General features: G+C 45.5%; 1 long non-coding RNA gene across 1 annotated transcript; it reads left to right on the top strand.

The window, feature by feature from the left end:
• Positions 1-5,392: 5,392 nt before the first annotated feature.
• LOC143809518 (uncharacterized) lies at positions 5,393-14,871 on the top strand. Its single transcript, XR_013222312.1, has 4 exons — positions 5,393-5,530; positions 7,690-7,787; positions 14,563-14,717; positions 14,803-14,871. It is a non-coding gene; the product is annotated as an uncharacterized LOC143809518 (long non-coding RNA).
• Positions 14,872-21,485: the final 6,614 nt, after the last annotated feature.

The following is a 21,485-nucleotide window of genomic DNA, read 5'->3' as shown; positions in this document are numbered from 1 at the left end:
CTCAGGGATAGGAAACAAAGGGTGGTTATTAATGGAGCACATTCGGACTGGGTCGCGGTTAGCAGTGGGGTACCACAGGGGTCAGTATTAGGCCCTCTTCTTTTTAACATATTTATTAATGACCTTGTAGGGGGCATTCAGAGTAGAATTTCAATATTTGCAGATGACACTAAACTCTGCAGGGTAATCAATACAGAGGAGGACAATTTTATATTACAGGATGATTTATGTAAACTAGAAGCTTGGGCTGATAAATGGCAAATGAGCTTTAATGGGGATAAATGTAAGGTCATGCACTTGGGTAGAAGTAAAAAGATGTATAACTATGTGCTTAATTCTAAAACTCTGGGCAAAACCGTCAATGAAAAAGACCTGGGTGTATGGGTGGATGACAAACTCATATTCAGTGGCCAGTGTCAGGCAGCTGCTACAAAGGCAAATAAAATAATGGGATGCATTAAAAGAGGAATAGATGCTCATGAGGATCAATTCTAAATATTTTTCCATGAGGAGAACATAATTTTACCTCTATACAAGTCACTAGTTTGACCACACTTAGAATACTGTGCACAGTTCTGGTCTCCGGTGTATAAGAAAGACATAGCTGAACTAGAGCGGGTGCAGAGAAGAGCGACCAAGGTTATTAGAGGACTGGGGGGTCTGCAATACCAAGATAGGTTATTACACTTGGGGCTATTTAGTTTGGAAAAACGAAGGCTAAGGGGTCATCTTATGTTAATGTATAAATATATGAGGGGACAGTACAAAGACCTTTCTGATGATCTTTTTAATCATAGACCGGTGACAGGGACAAGGGGGCATCCTCTACGTCTGGAGGAAAAAATGTTTAAGCATAATAACAGACGTGGATTCTTTACTGTAAGAGCAGTGAGACTATGGAACTCTCTGCCGTATGATGTTGTAATGAGTGAGTCATTATTTAAATTTAAGAGGGGACTGGATACCTTTCTGGAAAAGTATAATGTTACAGGGTATATATATTAGATTCTTTGATAGGGCGTTGATCCAGGGAACTAGTCTGATTGCCGTATGTGGGGTCGGGAAGGAATTTTTTTCCCCATGGTGGAGCTTACTCTTACCACATGGGTTTTTTTTGCCTTCCCCTGGATCAACATGTTAGGGCATGTTAGGCTATGGGTTGAATTAGATGGACTTAAAGTCTTCCTTCAACCTTAATAACTGTGTTCTACATGGTGCAGAAAGTGGGGCTCTGTACTAAATTCTGCAATGGTCCCTTTAAGGTACACAACTCTGCGAGAGGAAATGTGCACCCTGCTACGGTACAGCCACCGTGGTATCTGTCAGTTTTCTGTTGTGTCAGTTGGATTCTGGACTCAAAGATTTGTTTTTCCAGTTTCTGCACTCGTGAGTCCTGCGCCACATGAGGCATCTGCTGGGCTTGTGTTGGAGCAATCTCACTGGTTCTTCACCTGCTTGAAGTCCTCAGCCATTTATTATCAGCTGGTCTTTCATTGGTTCAGTCCCGCTGGTCCTGCACTAACTGTGATATATCTGTTGGTCATCCCAGTGGCCTTGCACTCACTGTAATATAGGCTGGTCATCCCACTGGTCCAGCACTCAATGTAATATATCTGTTGATCATCCCACTGGTCCTGCACTTGATATGTCTGCTGGTCATCCCACTGGCCCTGCATTCACTGTAATATCTGCTGGTCATCCCACTGGTCTGGCACTCAATGTAATATATCTGTTGATCATCCCACTGGTCCTGTACTCACTGTAATATATCTGTTGATCATCCCACTGGTCCTGCACTCACTGTAATATCTGCAGGTCATTCCACTGGTCCTGCACTCACTGTAATATATCTGTTGGTCATCCCACTGGTCCTGCACTCATTGTGATATCTGCTGGTCATCCCACTGGTCCTGCACTAACTGTAATATATCTGCTGGTCATCCCACAGGTCCTGCACTAACTGTAATATATCTGTTGATCATCCCACTGGTTCGGCATTCACTGTAATATCTGCTGGTCATCCCACTGGCCCTGCACTCACTGTAATGTCTGCTGGTCATCGCACTGGTCTGGCACTCAATGTAATATATCTGTTGATCATCCCACTGGTCCTGTACTCACTGTAATATATCTGTTGATCATCCCACTGGTCCTGCACTCACTGTAATATATCTGTTGATCATCCCACTGGTCCTGCACTCACTGTAATATCTGCTGGTCATCCCATTGGTCCTGCACTCACTGTAATATATCTGTTGGTCATCCCACTGGTCCTGCACTCACTATAATTTCTGCTGGTCATCCCACTGGTCCTGCACTCACTGTAATATCTGCTGGTCATCCCACTAGTCCTGCACTCCCTGTAATATTCGCTGGTCATCCCACTGGTCCTGCACTCACTGTAATATCTGCTGGGGGGGAATTATTGAATTAAATATTACTTTGTATTTTTGTTGCTAATGGTGCATAAATCCGTAGTGACTTCCATTCTTTTCCTCTGCTCCATCCATGACACTTGTCACTCTCATCATCTCTTCCCTCAGATTGAGGGGCTGGAGTAGGCCGCGGCCCCGCGAGATAAAGCACTTTGTGTGATGTCTCTGCAGTATGAATACATACATTATCACAGGTGCCACGAAGACAGAATGTATCTGCAGCGAGAGATACCGAGATCTTCATAATGGAACATCAAGAGGAAAATGCTTTTACTGGCCACAATCCAGAAGGTAAATTTCTTTCATCTGCAGGTCAGAAATAATAATCATATATTGAGAGATGCCATCTCTTATTGAGAGGGGATGGCCCCGGGATGATGATTTTCCTTTATTCCACCTTTGTACTGGAGAACGTAGCCAATACCCAGAGCGCAGAGGTTCAGCTGTGGACAGGGAAGATGGATGAGTGCGGTGCGAGAGTTCAGCACTTCTACTAAAGATTTCTAATATCATAACATTCGTTATCGGCCTTTAATAGAAAACACAGAAATTCTCCGCTCTAATGTGAGATGTGGTACAATAGGTCCATGATAAGTAATGTGCAGAGCAGGAAAATGGCAGAAATGAGAAGCCGGAGACGAGCGCCGGTGACACAGTTACTCATATGTCATTATCAGTTACCGATGGAAATAAAATCTCTATTTTTCTATCTCACCAGGACAATGTTAATGTTCTTCTACATGGCAGTGCACAAATTCTTGGCATGGCACGCAATTTGGTTGGTACGTTAGTTGTGGCTCCTTTGTCCACAGATGTCTGGTCAGTCTCGAAGGGAACCTGAACTTTCTCAGCTCTGTCCTGTGGTTACTATGTATTTGCTGTACACAGTCGGCACAGTCTGTCTTAGGCTGCCGTCACACTAGCAGTATTTGGTCAGTATTTTACATCAGTATTTGTAAGCCAAAACCAGTCTTACCCGCTATCTCTCAGATAACTCTCTTCTCGACCCTCTTCAATCTGGTTTCCGCTCTTTACACTCTACTGAAATTGCCCTCACTAAAGTCTCTAATGACCTATTAACAGCTAAATCTAATGGTCACTACTCCATGCTAATTCTCTTGGATCTCTCTGCAGCATTCGATACTGTGGATCATCAGCTCCTCCTCACTATGCTCCGCTCCATCGGCCTAAAGGACACCGTTCTCTCTTGGTTCTCCTCCTATCTCTCTGACCGATTCTTCACTGTATGTTTTGCTGGTTCCTCCTCCTCTCACCTTCCCCTTACTGTTGGGGTTCCTCAAGGATCAGTTCTAGGCCCCCTCCTCTTCTCTGTATACCGCCCCTATTGGTCAAACAATCAGTAGATTTGGTTTCCAGTACCATCTCTATGCTGACGACACCCAATTATACACTTCTTCTCAGTGGCGTACACACCATGTATGCGACGGGTGCCGCCGCATCCGGGCCCCACGGCCGGGGGGGCCCGGTGCTGCCCGGCCCCATGGTGTGTACGCCACCTATTTTTTTTTTTTTTTTGTGTTAATTTTTTTTTGCTCGGACCAGTCGTCCCGGGGGGGGGGGGGGCGCGCGAGAGCCGACAGGGCTTTGCTGTCGGGCCCTGTCGGAGATGAGCGTGTGGGGAAGCAGGAAGCTTCCCCACGGTGCTGCGCTGCAGTTGGAGGGGGAAGGTCACATAGGGGGCGCGGTGATCTCATTTCCGAGCGACCGGAAGTGACGTCACCGTGCACCCTTTGCGACCGACGGCTGCTCGCTCGCTCCTGTATATTGCTACAGGGCGGGCGCTCCGGGGCGTCACTGCTCCAGCACCTCCTCCTTGTGATGCCGTCCTCCTCCTTGCTGCGACCATACATCATCCACAGTCTCCCCAGCATCGCGCTCCTGCGCAGGCGCCAGGAAAGGTCAGAATAAAACATTACAGGAGCTCCACATGGTCACAGCTGATAGAAGACTGATAGAAGCCGCTGATGCTGTGGGCCCCGTGCGTGGGGCTGGGCTGTGGGCCCAGCCGCAGGGCATAGGCCCAGCCGCAGGGCATAGGCCCAGCCACAACCGAGGGGCCCACAGCAACAGGGCCCAGCCACACGCACGGGGCCCACAAGAACAGGGCCCAGATGCTGTGCACAGGCCCTGTTGCTGTGGGCCCCGTTATTATGGCTGGGCCGCACAAACGGGGCCCACAGCAAAAGGGCCCTGCCGTTGTGATCCGTCTGTGCTGCTGGGCCCCAGCCGCTGATGCTGTGGGCCCCGTGCGTGGGGCTGGGCTGTGGGCCCAGCCGCAGGGCATAGGCCCAGCCACAACCGAGGGGCCCACAGCAACAGGGCCCAGCCACACGCACGGGGCCCACAAGAACAGGGCCCAGATGCTGTGCACAGGCCCTGTTGCTGTGGGCCCCGTTATTATGGCTGGGCCGCACAAACGGGGCCCACAGCAAAAGGGCCCTGCCGTTGTGATCCGTCTGTGCTGCTGGGCCCCAGCCGCTGATGCTGTGGGCCCCGTGCGTGGGGCTGGGCTGTGGGCCCAGCCGCAGGGCATAGGCCCAGCCACAACCGAGGGGCCCACAGCAACAGGGCCCAGCCACACGCACGGGGCCCACAAGAACAGGGCACAGATGCTGTACACATCATGCCTGCTACTGGTCCCCTGGCCCTGTTGCTGTGGGCCCCGTGCATGCGGCTGGGCCCCAGGCCCTGTTGCTGCGGGCTCCATTGTGGTGGCTGGGCCCTGTTGCTGTGGGCCCTGTACAAGCAGTTGGGCCCTGGTGTGGCTGGGCTCTGGGGCCCACAGCAACAGGCCTGTGGCCCATCTGCACATACGGGTCCCACAGAAACAAGGCCCAGTCGCAAGCACGGGGCCCAGGTCACAAACAGCAACAGGGCCTAGGTCACTGGCAGCCGCAGCACATGTGTGTGTGTTCTCAATAACAGTTTATTAAGCAGAAAATTTTCCTTTGTGTACAGGTCTGTCGCGGTAACTGATCATCCAGGAGGGGAGGGAGACAGTAGTGCTCGGAGCGACAGATGGAATATAGCAGCTATCAAAGTCACTCATCACCATTCAATTGTTGATTGACCAGGTAATATATTGTTGATTGAAGGGACATTGCGGCCCAAAAAAGAAATAAGCATACTTACCCTCAGTCTGGGGCAGCCCTTACAGCGCATGTCCCATCCTCCTCACTGCACCCGATGTTGATGATTGGCAGTCTGGTGGTGGGGGGAGGGGCTGCTCGCCAATAACACTTCCTGGTTGTCACTCCGGGTGACACGCCCGCCTCGATTCTTGGAGGCGGCATCTCAAGATGTTGCTTAACGTACCATCTCCATTGCCGAGAACAGAGACGGGCGTGTCACTCACTCCGGGTGACAACCAGGAAGTGCTGTTGGAGGGCAGCCCCTCCCCCCAGCTCTGGAGCACCATGCCCCCTCCCCAATCTCCTACCCCCCCCCCCCCCAAACATGGAGTGTGGCCTGCTCCGTTGGTGCTGCATTCACAATGACACCACTTGGCCCTGCATGCAAACACGGAGATGGATGCACTTCATAGGTGGCAGGATCGGTGAGTATTTGGCCTCCCTTATATGCCAAACCCTACTGAGTACTGGGGTGATTGGGGAGGGGGTTCTGGAAGAGCTTGATTGATGGTTTAAGTTGCATGTATTCAAACACCATTTGGTTACAGATTTTTACACTAAGGGTTAGCCAAAAATGCATAATGTGCTGGAGGGCTCAGTAAGGGTCCTTTTGCACGGGCAGATAAATTGCCCAATATATGGGCGAGCAAACGAAAAGACCAATTGTCAAATGATAAAAACATTGCCATAACACATGCCAAGAAATTGCCCAAGTGACTGCTTGATCGTTCGGCCGCTGCTGATTTCTATGCACAAATGATAATTCGTATATATACACGCAGGCGATTAGCAGCTGTCAAACAACGATCTGGGGTCCGTGGCATATTGAGCAAATGACCAATTTAGGAGCAATTTCACATTCATCACTACAGCACATACACTTGTCGATTATCATTTGCATTAGCTCATTTGAGTGAGTTCTCGACCGAAAATCAGCTCGTGTAAAAGGGCCCTAAAAGTTTTCCCCCAGTGTTTACACAGGCTGCCCGTTGCCCTCTGTGTCATCTTCGAAGCAGACAGGACTCTGCTGAGCTACAGTGAAACTTAGGTCCCCTTTACACCAGACGAATGTGAAAAGATAATTGTCTGGGATTCAACATATCTGAGCGATTATCTGTTCGTGTAAATGAACAAACGATCGAACAAAAAATTGGTCGCTGGTCGGCGATCACCTCTGTCATGCAGAACCTTAAATCTCTGTTTGTCGTCCATCAATTGCCTTCAATCGTTTGTGTGTAAACACGCAAGCAATCACACACTCATAGGGCTCAATTCTGCATGACTCCTGCGCTGCAGGTAAAGTGAAAAAAACCACAAGTTTTTTTAATTTAATGTTTATTATATTTTTTTGTACGCTATACTTACCTTTTGGTGTCCTCTGCCGTCTCCCGAAGATCCGAAGAGGCAGCGGTGGCTCGGGAAATGCTCCCACCTCCTAGCCACTTCCTCTCCTCAGACTTCCTATGCAGACGTAAGAGGATTCCCATTGGCACGCGATTCAATCTTGACTCGCGCCCCGGTGCTTGCGCTCCCATCCTCTCAAAGTAGCATTTCCCGAGCCACCGCTGCCTGGTGCTATCGGCCGAGTAACTGCCCGAGCGAAACGGTTGCTCGGGCACTAACTTGGCCGATTTCTCAGCCAGTGTAAATGGCGATCAAACGAGCTTCCAGACAAATGGGCGGTTTTTTTTGATTGGCCAAACTATCGGCCCGTGTAATAGGGCCCTAACCCTCAATCTGTGACAAATCGATTCTGATTATATTTTTTGTGTAGGGCAGAGGTCCCCAACCACCAGTTCGTGGACCAAGGTAAGGCTCTATCTTACCTTGTCCTCACTTCAACAGCACATGTGCGGGCAGCGGCCTTATACCTGCTTCTTAGCGGGTCCACACTTCCGAAAGGAAAGGGGATTTGGGACCATTGTAATGTTGTGCAAACATAGGAATTTGTCTTCCGCCTTTAACCCATTCATGCAGCAAATCAACAGCAGTGACCAACACATCCCAGGCCATCTTCCCAGTCACTCTCTCACCCTGAGCAGTAGCCCCATAGCCAGTCTCACATACGCTGCAATTTATTTACCTATTTTTTTTACTTGCAGGCCACTGAATACTCCCAAAGCAACGAAGAGCCTGTCAGAGCCAATAAGAGGGCAGCTGAGATCGTTGGAGTCAAGAGAAGCTCTTGTGCATACTTTTGGTAAGCATGAATAAGACCTATATGAGAATAGTGCTGAGTGGAAGCATGTCCATTTTCTGCATACTCTGCACCTCCCCCCACATGACTATCAGATTGTTGTCAATTATGTAAAGTTATTTTTTTTGTTTTACAAATTTGTATATCATGGCATCCTATGGGCTTACCTTTGGGGAAAATTTGTATTCTGTATAGCCCATAGATTGGAATTACACAAATTTGTAAGAACAGCTTCACATACCTGAGAAGATGCTGAATTTGATGCTGCTGCAAGCTCTGAGCAGATGGCCCATCGTGGGTACCAGGAAATATGAATCTTTTGCACCTTTTTGGTGCAAAGTGCTATAGTGTACTGCTGGAGGGGGCACAGCACCCGGCTGCTTTAAAGGAATTGTCCAGGCTAAGTGTAAAAACCAGTGTTTGCTTATCTGCCATGCAGAGGACTCATCTTGGTATGTTGCTGAATAAAGCTGTTTGCGCAGAGATCTTATCAACTCCTCGGTTTTATGCTTTCATGACGATGGTTTTTAGCACTGAAAGGTGTACCTACATTCACCCCTCAAGCATCAGACTGTGTGTGACAGAGCGGAGATTGTGTGTACAGTGCAGCATTGGGTAGCCCTGATTTGATCTGTCTTTTCCCTCTTTGACATCCTCTAATTGCTAAATTAAAAAGAGGTTCCTGCATGAATAAAATCCAGGGGCTGTGCATTAGAAGAGGGGCTGGATCTCACCAGCCATAGCTTTATTCAGCAGCAAACCAAGATACACCCTCTGTACGACGATTAAGCCAACTATGATTTGTCTTTACACTTAGCCTGGACATTCCCCTTACAATGCCCTTTTGAAGAGCATGGCTTCTCTTCCTGGCTTAATGGTTACTGGCATTATTGTTAATGGTTACTGGCACCTGTGAGCTATGTGGATGTTGGAGCATGTTCTTGCTCCAGCAGTCACTTCCCGGTCTGTTGGGATGCTGTCGGATGGTGGCTGTCGCGCATGATGTCAGGTGTGGTGTGGCTGGCCAGCCAGCACAGCGGGACATCTCCTTATAAATAGGCAATAACCCTAGCAGCAATCTACCCTGTGGAATTGGTCTTGGAACTCGGTAATGTGTGGGTCTTGTGGGCTACCCCCTGCGTAGATTTTTTTTTTGTCTTTTGCTAGCACAATTTTTTTTACTCAGTCTGTATTTTGAGGTCTTGACTGCTTTATTATGCATTAAGAGGTACCCAAATGTGTGTTATATATATATATATATATATATATATATATATATATATATATATATATATATATATATATATATATATATATATATATATATATATATATATATATTAGGACTTTCTGATCATCATTATCCAGTTGTGGTACAAATTTTGGGTAACTTTGGGCCCCGAGAGCTAGGAACGCCTCTGTTTTTGGTCTTTTTCCTTAGTTTCTATATTTCGCTAGGTGAGGCACAGAATACTCTTAATTATGTAAAGTTGTTTTATTTTCATTTATAATTATTCTATGGGCTATTCGAAAAAGTTTTGCTGCAGAGCCTCAGCAGGCTTTTCTCTAGATAGCTCAAAGACTGCTTGTTTGTCAGAATTTGTGAAAAGAAACGTATATAATTCAGAACATTCTGTCTCTTACCTGTATAACTACACTATCATAGGTGCAGGAGATTCTCTGGAAAAATGTTATTTTCTCCATGCTTACCAAGCAGCAGGCTGTTTGCTCTGCGCTGGCTCACTGGTAAACGCATCCAAAATATTGGATGACCCCCAATGATTGAATGTGTGTTTCCGATACAATTTCCTCCTCCGTGCTATAGTGCATATGTGTATATATATATTTTAAACATTAGCATAATGCACTGTGCCATATTGATTATATGTGTTATACACCACTATGTATATCTGTAAATTTGGGATATTGAGTTGTTGCCTCCTTTGTGATATAATTTTTTGGTTTACCCAGTCATGTACCCCCCATGCCTACAGATCTATCTTTCTGTTAAAGCGGAACAACCACTACTTTTTGGGGTGGGTGAAGCCCTCCCACCAGGCTGCCACCCACCCCCGGGACATCCACTTTTGTGACGCCCCACATTGCAAAAACCCCGGAGTCCCTGGGTACTGACCTGCATCCGGCAGCCTCCTGCCCCTGTGCAGCTTCATGCCCGAGCTTCCTGTAAGCTCGGGCAGCTTCGGAACGGGGGTTATGCCGAGCGCGGCATCCCCTGCGTGTATGTCCATAGGAATCTAAATCTATATGCACTTATGTGTATAGGGATGCGAGGGATGCCGTGCTCGGCGTAACCTCCGTCCCGAAGCTGCCAGAGCTTACAGGAAGCTCGAGTCTGAAGTGGTGTAGTGGGGTCACAGGCGCAGGAGGCCGGCGAATGCAGGCGAGTACCCGGAGACCCCGGGTTTTTGTGTTGCGGGACATCCCAAAAGCAGATGTCCCGGGGGTGCGTGACAGCACGGTGGGAGTGCTCCACCCACCCCCAAAAATGGAGCTTGTTCCACTTTAAATGTAGAATTGTTGGGATATTTTCCAGCATGGGGTCTTATGCTGATCTCGGTAGCAGGAGGCTTCCATATGTAAATGCTTTCTCACACATCTGTTCAGAACAATGGATCTGAACAATGGAGAGTCATTAGTGTCATAAGCCCATTGTTAGCTTGGTATTCACTATCTTTGGTGCATCACAAAGTGTTGATGCAATGAGATACAAGTTTCATTCTGAACTCTTGCTACATCTGTATGTCATTTATCTGCCTAGCTTTGAGGAGGGTGTCCTGGGGCATTCCTAGGCTTCACGGTAGCTATTTCCTATCTGTGGAGGTGGTGTATGGCTCAGCAAATATGAGAATGGAGGAGCCACAACAATGTGCAACGAGGGGCATTGGATCAAGCGATGCAACTCTGTTCCCCATAGTACTGCTTGCACTTCGCCTTTATGGAGGAGCATGTGAGCAGCGCCGCGCAATGAATTGCGACAGGGCAGAGCCTGACACAGGATTTTAATTGACTGCCTCCTGGCAGCTCGGAGAGTGGTGATCCCGGCGATATGGGTAACAGTGCTTCCCAGCCAGCGAGTGGTGCAGGGCAGTATAAAAAAAAGATGTTCAGCTAGGGGTCCTGAATCTACCATCAGACCTAGACCATTCAGTGTATTTATGTTATGCCAGGGAGGAAACGTGAGCAATGCTTTTGCAGTTCAGTAGTGGTTATACTAAGTTGTTCTGCAGCTAGAAGGTCACACTGAGTTACACGGAACTAGAGGTAGTCTGCAAGAACCCCTTGATGGGAGATGTGATGTATTTCCAGGAGACATAGCAATTGATGCCCTACAGTCAGACAGACCAGATCAGGTGTTTAATCTAAAGTTAAGGTTTTACTGAATTTAGCTCTTCAGTTCAAGTGGTTTCCAGGTTATGAAGCTCTGCTGTGGAGGGGGATATAAGGTTGAATGTGCTTTGTTTCTACAGGAAAAAGCTTTACCATTATGTCAAGCTACAAGCATCTGAGCGGTGCTCAGAAGCGTAAAAAAAAGAGAGAGGAAAGCCAGAAACATGCCAAAATGCCCAAAATCAGTAGTTTCTTCAATGCCCCTTCTTCTGCAGAGAGCTCTGTTACTATTTCACATACAGAAGATTTAGAAGCAAGGGCTGAAAGTCTTTGCTCCTCAGAGAATTCAATACAGGAACTGGCGCAATCCAGAGATCATCCTGCAGCAAGTACAGTTGAGCAAATGGCACGTGTTACTGAAGCTAGCACGGAAGATATTTGTGAAAAACAGGCAGACCAGCCAGGCACTTCTGGATTGGCTAGCGAAGAATTCGTTATGCCATTTGATAGCAGTACGAGTCCTATCAACCTTGCTTGTGAAAAATACATAACAGACAGAGCAAATTTCCCAGTTACTATAACAGACTCGTCTGTTAAGATGTTTATAATTACGCATGGCCCTTGCAGACCACCAGGACCATTTCCTAGAGATAATGACGACAATAAAAGATGCTTTTCTGCGAAGTATTATGAGAAAATAACGAAAACAGGTCAAAAATTTCCAGTTTCTTGGCTTTGTTACTCGCCAAAATTAAATGCAGCATACTGTGAGCCATGCTGGCTGTTTGGTGATCGAAGAAAATTAGGATTTTCCCCAGCTTGGGCCAGAGGACTTAAAAACTGGAGAGGCTTATCGCACAAAATACAACGCCATGAATGTTCACAATCTCATCTAGAAGCTTGTGTAGTTTATGATCAGTGGCGAAGAAAGGGATCAATTGACCTGCAAACTGAAAATCAGTTAAGAAAACAACATAATTTCTGGAGGCAAATTTTAAAAAGAATAGTGAATGTTACCCTAACAATGGCCATGGCTAACATGCCATTTCGGGGTCACAGAGAAAAAATTGGCAAAATCAATAGTGGTAATTTCCTGGCAATTATAGAGTTACTAGCACTCTATGATCCCCTGCTTAAGGAACTGCTGGAACTGCCAGAGGGCACAGCAAAATACCTTAGTCCCAGAATTCAAAACGAATTAATAGAAATTTTGTCAACCAAAGTAAAATCTGAGATTTTATCTCAAGTGAATGAAGCTCACTTCTATTCGCTGATCATGGATACAACGCAAGATGTATCAAAAACTGATCAGATGAGCCAAGTAATTAGATACGTGTCTGTTGAAAGGAATGCAAATATGAGAGCCACGAAAGTTCGCATCCATGAAGCCTTTCTTGGATTTCAAGCCATTCATGACCAGCGTGCTGCTGGTATAGAGAAAGAGATCCTGGAATGCATTGACAGCAATGGCCTTTCCATTCATAAGTGCCGTGGTCAGGGCTATGATGGAGCTGCCACAATGAGTGGCATCTATTCTGGTGTGCAGGCCCGAATTTTAGAAAAAGAACACAATGCTATGTATGTTCACTGTGCAGCACATAATTTGAATCTTGTTCTTCAAGATGCTGTTTCAGAAATTACAGAAATTTCAAACTTTTCTGATATATTGCAACATGTCTATACATTTTTTGGGGAAAGCATACGACGTTGGGAGCTTTTGTCATCATTTACAAGCAGTTCATCGGTCACACTAAAAAAATTATGTCCCACACGCTGGTCTTCCCGTCATGAGTCGCTGCTTGCCCTAAGATTTCGTTTTTCTGATGTAATGATGGCATTGTCAAAAATCATCCTTATTTCATCCAAAAAAACTGAAATAAATGAGGCAATGGCTCTTAAAAAGAAAATGGATTCATTTCAGTTTGTTTTTTTGGTTGTCCTTCAGACAAAAGTATTACAGACTGTTAATGCACTGTCAACCATGCTGCAGGCAGAAAGCATGGATTTATCTAAGGCAACTAATTTAATAAAGAATGCAGCTGAAGAACTTTCACAATTCAGAAATCATTTTGATGAAGCGAAAGAGAGCGCTATCTTGTTGGCACGCAGCTGGGGCATCTCCCCAGCTTTTGAAAGTAAGCGATTATCAAAAGTTAAAAAGCATTTTGATGAACTGAGTACGGATGAGAGATTGCACATTCCGGAGGACCGATTTAAAGTCACCGTGTTCTATGAGTATTTAGACATCATTGTAGGTCAGCTGTCAAACCGATTTAATGGAATGAATCGGGTTGTGCAGTATTTTAGGATACTTCAGCCTGCAGATCTGGCATCTTCCTCAGATGAGGAATTATATGAGGCTGCATTACAGCTGCAGAAAAAGTACAACCAAGATCTTTCACCAGCATTTCCAGCCCAGCTTCTGAGTTTTAGATGTGCTCTAAAGAATGACATTCAAAAATTGACATCTGTCAAGGACCTTGCACATTTACTGTTAGTCGAAAATAGCCTGCTATCGTCAAATCTACCGGATGTGTGCATAGTCTTACTTTTATTCCTAACCTTGCCAGTAACGGTAGCATCAGCAGAAAGATCCTTCTCAAAATTAAAACAAATTAAAAACTATCTAAGAAGTACAATGTCTGAACACAGACTCTCTGGTCTTGCCATTCTAAGCATTGAAAATGCAAGAGCCAACCAACTTGACATAGATGGCATTGTTGACCAATTTGCTGAAGCAAAAGCACGTAGGCGCCAGTTCTAACCTTCCTAACGTTTGTTATACTCCGTGAGTATGCAAGTTGAAGTTGAAGTTTTATTTTTTTTTTATAGAGATGGGTGGATTTTCCATACTTATTTCCAGATTCCCCTGGAATGTAATTTTTTTCGTAAATGCCAGTTTTGTTAATGTTTTAATCTAGGATTTTAATTGGCTATCAAAACACCTCTTTTTACAATGAGACTTAATCTTCTCTTAAAAAAAAAATTCACCCATCTCTATTTCAGAGTTCTGGTTTCAAAGTTCCATTTGTTGCATCTGCATGAATGCATCAGTTCTTTATGTTGTTTAAAAACGTTTTCTAAGCCTTTTGCAGACCTGTATACAGCTGTATCATACACCATTCACATGTCTTTGCAGGTGTTGTAAGGGGTTAGAAGCTACTTTGCCCTGTCCATATTTTGCAGAGGGCAAGTGGCAACTATTTCCTTTACAGTAGTTAACTGACAATTTTATTGGCCATTTTAATACTGAAAATATATCTACGCGTCAGTCACTAAAATGTATTTTGCTATATCTGTTTAAATATATACCATTATGGTATATTCTAGTTTAAAAAACAAGCACGTTATGGTGAATGGCAGCTGTATGCACACATGGTAAAAGGCATTCAAAGTCTCACTCAACTAATTTGTGTTATTTACATTATAGGTTGCCACATCTCAATATTTGCGGAATGTTTGGCCACAGTTTTGGTTTTGAGTTCAAGTTTCAGAAGTTTAGAATGTTTCCAAGTTTTTCTGTTATTTTCAAGTTTGGGAGTTTTTGCTGGGAACACCACCATTCTCTGTTGTTCAAAGTTCCAGGTAATGTTTATCATACTAAAGTGAATAAATGTTTAGGATCACACTGTATTGGGGATGGCAAATAATAATAGTTTCACTTTTTTAGGTTGAATTCATTTTATCTATTACTGCAATGCAATGCTGCTTTCTCCTGCAATGCTGCTTTCTGGTAAGTCTATTTTTTATTGCCTTCGCCATATAAATTAGTAATTGGGGGGTGTGGCTGTGGAGGGGGTGTGGCTGTGGAGGGGGCGTGGCTTAACATGCAAATTTTTGGAGCGCTACGCGCGCCACCTATTCCCCTCCCTTCTTCGGGGGGGGGGGGGGCCCTTTGCTCAATTTTGCTATGGGGCCCTGTGAAATCTATGTACGCCCCTGCTTCTTCTCCTGTTATCACGCCAACCTTTTTAGAAAACACCAGTGATTGTCTTACCGCTGTCTCTAACATCATGTCCTCCCTCTATCTGAAACTGAACCTGTCAAAAACTGAACTCCTCATGTTCTCTCCCTCTACTAACCTACCTTTGCCTGACATTGCCATCTCCGTGTGCGGTTCCACCATTACTCCAAAGCAACATGCCCGCTGTCTTGGGGTCATCCTTGATTCCAAGCTTTCATTCACCCCCCACATCTGATCACTGGCTCGCTCTTCTTATCTGCATCTCAAAAACATTTCTAGAATTCGCCCTTTTCTTACTTTCGACTCTGCAAAAACTCTTACTGTCTCACTTATTCATTCTCGTCTGGACTATTGTAACTCTCTACTAATCGGCCTCCCTCTTACCAAACTCTCCCCGCTCCAATCTGTCCTGAATGGTGCTGCCAGGATCATATTCCTCACCAACCGTTACACCGATGCCTCTAACTTGTGCCAGTCATTACACTGGCTACCCATCCACTCCAGAATCCAGTACAAAACTACTACCCCCATCCACAAAGCACTCCATGGCTCAGCACCACCCTACATCTCCTCTCTGGTCTCAGTCTACTATTAGGGTTGAACAATTAATATAAATGTTCAATTCTCTAGTTGCCTACTCCTGGCCTAATGGATATTGATCATGTGCACTAAAGAAATACACCAGACACAGTCAGCTGTAACTCTTCTTGATCAATGTGTGGCTCAGCTCCAAGAAGGCTTTTATTAGTGAAAACACAATGTTATATATCTCCTGTAAGGGGGCTCGGTTAGCTCTAAAATGGGAGTGATCGGATGTATTCCATTGGTTAGTGGGTTGGGCATGAGCAAGTCCATGGGCGGATCCATGAGGTCATCAAGGTGGGTTGGTCCGTGAGGTCATCAGAGTGGGCGTCGCTGTGGGTGGATCCATGAGGTCATCAGTGTGGGCGTCGTCTTGGATACCAGACCGCATGGTCTGCTAAAACAGGAAATGGCAGCCATCTTCAGTGTCTTCATTGTTCATATACCAGAGCACACGGCTCTGGTAGAGGAGATGGCAGCCATCTTAAGTGTCTTACTTTGTCTGAGGAAAACTTATGTAAGGTTAAACAATACATGTTATAGGTTGCTTTCCTCAATTACCTTATGTGTTGAGGTTAATTAAGTATTTGATCTTATGGCTCTCCTCAACAGTCCCCCCTAAATACTTTATTAACCTTTTCTTTTATCTTGATCCCACCGTGGTTCCCTAACCCATCGATGTTAAGTGTTATTATGACATCAGAGGCTTCATGACAATATGGATGCTATAGACACCAGAGAATGTGTGACTAATTATGGGTATACTGCGGAGGTATATCGGAGCGTGTTACCAGTGTCCTCGGGACTTCCCAACCTGCTGGATCTATTACTCTCCAATCTCCCATCTCCATGGTTACTTAGAGTAAAATACACATGTGCGACTAACCCTGATGTCTACATCCTAGATCTGACCGTCTTGCCCGGGAGGGGGAATTGGAGTTTTCACCAGTTTGAGACAAGTTTTCCCTTGTGGAAAACCTCCCTTTGTAGCTGGACTTTGACAAGCAGGTCAGATCCTACTCTGTCCCTACCTGTCTAAGAAGTTTACAATGTGAGAGATGGATCCAGGAGGCGCTCAGCAATCCTGACCGAAGTGGGCACAAACTTGCATACAGCTGCTCTGACTGCCTAGTTGTGGACTGTGAAAGACCGAAGAGGGCCTAGCTGATCTATGTCTGCAGAATAACTCACCTCCTGAGCTATGAAAATGGGCACTGATGTTTTTACTCCTCTTTCGATCATTTTCCTTACACAGGGAAGAACACAACAAACAATAATAGCTGCGATGATTAGGACGACGAGGATGACTACGCCTATCTGAGCTAGCCATCTCTGCCATCCCTTCATCCATGAAAAGTATTGGTCCCAGGGATCTTCTACACCTGAATTTTTCTTTAATTCTTTTTGTAGGGAGTTCAGCTTTTTTATGGCTACTGTAACCTTCCCTGTGGGACCTGTATTATCTGGAATATAGGTACAGCATGCAGATTTCACCATTTTGCAAACACCTCCTTTTTCTGCCAATATCATGTCAAGGGCCATTCTGTTTTGAAAAGCCATTATTGATGTAGGGCCTAGTTGGTCTGCCAAACCTTGAAGAGCTTCTCTAGTGTAATTGACAAATCTCTGTTGATTATAATAGATGTAATTGATCCAGTCTACATTTTTATTTATAGTCACTAGGGGTAAGATAAACGATTCAAAACCTGCTTTGACTTGATCCCTGGCTTTAAATTCATCTGGTACCCCCCTTGGGACTCCTATAGCATCGATATAAATGTGGGGGTCAAAACTGCCTCTTGGTTCTAAATTTGTTTCCCGTTTTGTTCTGTGGAGATTTTCTGAAGTTAGGGCTTCCTCAGCTTCTGCTGCTATGTAGAGGGGCATTATGGCTTTGGCTAGTGTACATTCTCCTATCCACTCTCCTTCTAAATTAGTTCTGATCTTCATGTCTCCACATATCCAGAAAACATCAGAAATAGACTGGGTTTGGTTAATCAGGTCCCCCCTGCTTGCATTACTGTATCTGCTGCAATATCCCTTTGTGAAATTACCCAAAAATATGCTCCCTTCAGTATTAGTGTAACAGGTGTACTTTCCTGGGTATATGGTGATGCCTTCACCTGGATTAGGTGTTTTTGTGACTATGGGATACTTCTTTTTCCAATTTTCGCAATTTGTTTCATTAAGGGATTTGTTAGTAAACAGACTCAGGAAACATTTTTCCACATCTGGGGGTAAATCTAGAGGGACAGATCCCAAGTGGGGTCTCGCTCCTGCACAGACAAAGCAATTAGATTTATTATATTGATTGGCTGTATATTTCATCCACTTCAACCATAAGTTGGTCTCAGTGTATCCTGTTTCAATAGCAAGAATATCTTCAAATGTGGGGTTTGCAATGGCTGTCACCTTGTTAAGAGGGTTTGAATGCTTATTTTTATCTTTTGGGGACATTTCTTTTATATCTGCTAATATGAATTGACCTAGATGGGCACAACTGGCACACACACCATTTACATATGTACCCAGCAGATAGGTGCCATTATCGCCAGGTTGAGGACTAAAGGGTTGCATTGGCCAATGGTATCACAGGGTTTGAGGACTTTTGTACGGGAGAGTGTCATCCTAGTGAGTAGGGATTTGCCCTGTGAGTCCTGTTTTCTTGAGGCTGTGTTTGGTCTATACCCCCAATCTTCACCAGTGTTCCACCCGACTGCCCTCCATGAACTACATGTTCGTCCCCATCCATCACCTGTAACACATATATATTGTTGTCCTGATCTCAGCTGTGCCGGTTGACTCATTGTGGATGGTGAGGAAACCCACTTAGTGTCGCACTGTACTACATCACAATAATCAAATCTAAAAGAAGCAACGTGTGCAGTAGTATTGTACCAGAATGTGATCACCCCCCCAGTTTGGGTGATTGCGACCTGTTGTGCTCCTACAAAGGAGTATAGAATGGCACAACACACAAAATAAAGGATATGCAACATTATGTAGAGGGTTCTGATGGTGGCACGAACTTCTTGCAGTGAGAGGCGTGTATCCACGTCGGTCTTCCTTCAAGTTTGACCGAAGTAGGAGTAGTCAGGAGCACTTGGTAGGGACCTTCAAATCTCGACTCCAGGAATGTCTTTTCTGATGAACTTCTTTACAAGCACGTAGTCACCAGGTTGGAAAGCATGGGTACCTTCACTGGAATCTGGACCTGGAATGGATGATAAAACTCGTACATGTGTTATTGACAGTTCTTTAGTAACAACAATTACATAATTTACAAGAATATCACTTCCCAAGGCTAGCTGTTGTGGAAAATATTGACCCAATCTTGGAGGCCCCCCAAAAAGAATCTCGTATGGTGTGAGTTTAATGGGACCCCTTGTAGTGTTTCTGACTGAGTATAAGGCAACGTGCAAAATGTCTGTCCCAAGTCTGACCTCCTAACTGGCTTTCAGTATTTTATTTTTCAAGGTGCCATTCAGTGTTTCTACTTTCCCACTGCTGTGTAGGTGATATGGAGTATGTAAACCCAAATCCGCTCCCACTAATGTTCATAGTTCCTTAGACAGTGCTGCAATGAACGCAGGTACTTGGTCACTCTCAATTACCTCTGGGACCCCATATCTGCAGACTACTTCAGTCATCAGTCTCTTAACAGTCACTCTGGCAGTCATGTTTGTTACTGGATAGGCTTCGGGCCATCCTGAGAACATGTCAGTCACTACCAGTACGTACTCGCACTTCCCTACTTTTGGCATTTGAATACGATCGATCTGAACTCTCTGAAAGGGATAGTGGTTTAGCCAAATGTTTCTGAGGCGGTGCTGGATTGCATGTTGCACACACAAGGCAGGACTTGCAATATTTTTGGGTGACAGTAGAAATCCCAGGTGCCATGTAGGTCTTCCAAATCAGGTCATTCATCCGATTCTTGCCTCTGTGGGTGATACCGTGTGCCCATTCTGTCACTGAAGGGTACAGATTACGGGGTAGACCTTTGTGTTCACCCTCCAGACTCCATCTTCATCTTTTTTTAGTTCCTCCTTCTTGCCATGACTTCTTTTCATCATCTGATGTCTTGTCTTGATGTAGATGGATAATCCTCATAAGAGAGGCTTTAGTCCCTTCTTCAGTGTCTTGTGACACGTACACCGCTGCTTTCTCTTTCCTAAATGGATCCACAGCATAGGTTTTTTTTTCTGTTTTGTCAGCAAAGAAGTTCCCCCTTGCTTCTGGAGAATCCAATCTCCCGTGAGCTTTGATCTCGATCACTGCAACCTCTGAAGGTAGATTCAGAGCGACCACAAGTTCTTGTATGATAGCAGCATGTTTTACAGGAGTTCCACTGGACGTTAGGTATCCTCTGGCTGCCCAGATACTGCCGAAGTCATGAGCCACTCCAAAAGCGTATCTTGAATCCGTGTAGATGTTGACCACCTTCTCCGTCGCTTCCTGACAAGCCAGTGTCAAAGCTTTAAGTTCCGCTTCTTGTGCAGACATGTGCGGTGGTAGCGATCCAGCTGAGATGACCTGGTCATGTGTAACCACGGCATACCCCGTATGGAATCTTCCTGTTTTATCTGCAAATCTGGAACCATCAGTGAAGAACGTCAGGTCAGCATGTGGGAGTGGGTCTTCAGACACGCTTTTCTGGGAGGCTACTTCTTCATGCATTTGTTCGAGACAGTCATGATCCTCTGAGTGTGTAGAGGCATCTTCTCCGAGAGCATCAGTATCATCCACATCCCCCCTGGAAAGAGGAAGCAGCGTGGACAGTTTGAAGATGCTGCAGCGGACAAGAGTGACATTATCCGGAACCAAGAGCGAACATTGGAGTCTCATATGATGCTGCACCAACAGATGTTTAGGTTCCAACAAAGCAATTATGTCGTGTGGAGCCATTAAGAGAACTGGATGTCCTCAGATGATATCAGAAGTTTTGTCCAGAAGCATATGTGCAGCATGAACAGCTCTGAGGCAAGTCGGGGAAGCTTGAGACACAGAGTCCAGGCGGGCAGAGTAGTAGCCGATTGGTCTTGTTCTTCCCCCATGTTTTTGTGCTAGGACTCCGGAAGCATGTCCTGCTACTTTACTGACAAACAAGTAAAAAGGTAGTTGATAATTTGGGATTCCAAGAGCTGGTGCAGACTGTATGGCCTGTTTAAGAGCGTAGAAAGCTTCCACGGATTTAGTACATAGTGGAAACGCTGACGTCTTGAGGTCATCGTACAATGGCTGCATCAGCTTTGAGGCATCTGGAAACCTTTGGCAACAATAATAATTGATAGGTCAGCCAACTCATCCGAGGCCCTTGTCTTAGGTTCTTGGCAGAACTCAACACCAGAGTCCCATGCCTCGTCATGCTCCTGTAGAAAGGCATTGGCTGTTTTTCTGGATCTAGAACTTGGTTCAACAGAGTAGCAGCTTGCTGGGGTGTAAACTTGACATAGATGGTGGGCTCCTCAGACATGAGCATTGGCACTGTTGGCGGTGGCACCTGAAGCGGGAGTAGAGATGGCACCGTGAGTGCAGATGTAGTCCCTTGTGTATGAGGAGCCGGAGGAGGTAACAGTCCTGGAATGAAGGGCTCTATTTGGGCAGCTCCAGTATCATGGTATGGGCTCCAGGTGACGCAGGCAGTCTTAAAAGCTTTAACAGTCCTGTCCTCATTAATGCGAGTTATTGCTGCATGAAGTTGCTGAGCACTAACGTCTGGATGAATAGGGTCATAAGTAGGGGTCACAGTGTGTATGATCATTCTACACAGGAGATTGCCAGCTTTAGTCACCGCTATGTCCCCA

The sequence above is a fragment of the Ranitomeya variabilis genome, chromosome 2 (assembly GCF_051348905.1).
Source record: "Ranitomeya variabilis isolate aRanVar5 chromosome 2, aRanVar5.hap1, whole genome shotgun sequence".
Classification (NCBI taxonomy): domain Eukaryota; kingdom Metazoa; phylum Chordata; class Amphibia; order Anura; family Dendrobatidae; genus Ranitomeya; species Ranitomeya variabilis.
The sequence above is the reverse complement of the archived record's forward strand: the minus strand, read 5'-3'. Positions and strand labels throughout refer to the sequence as shown.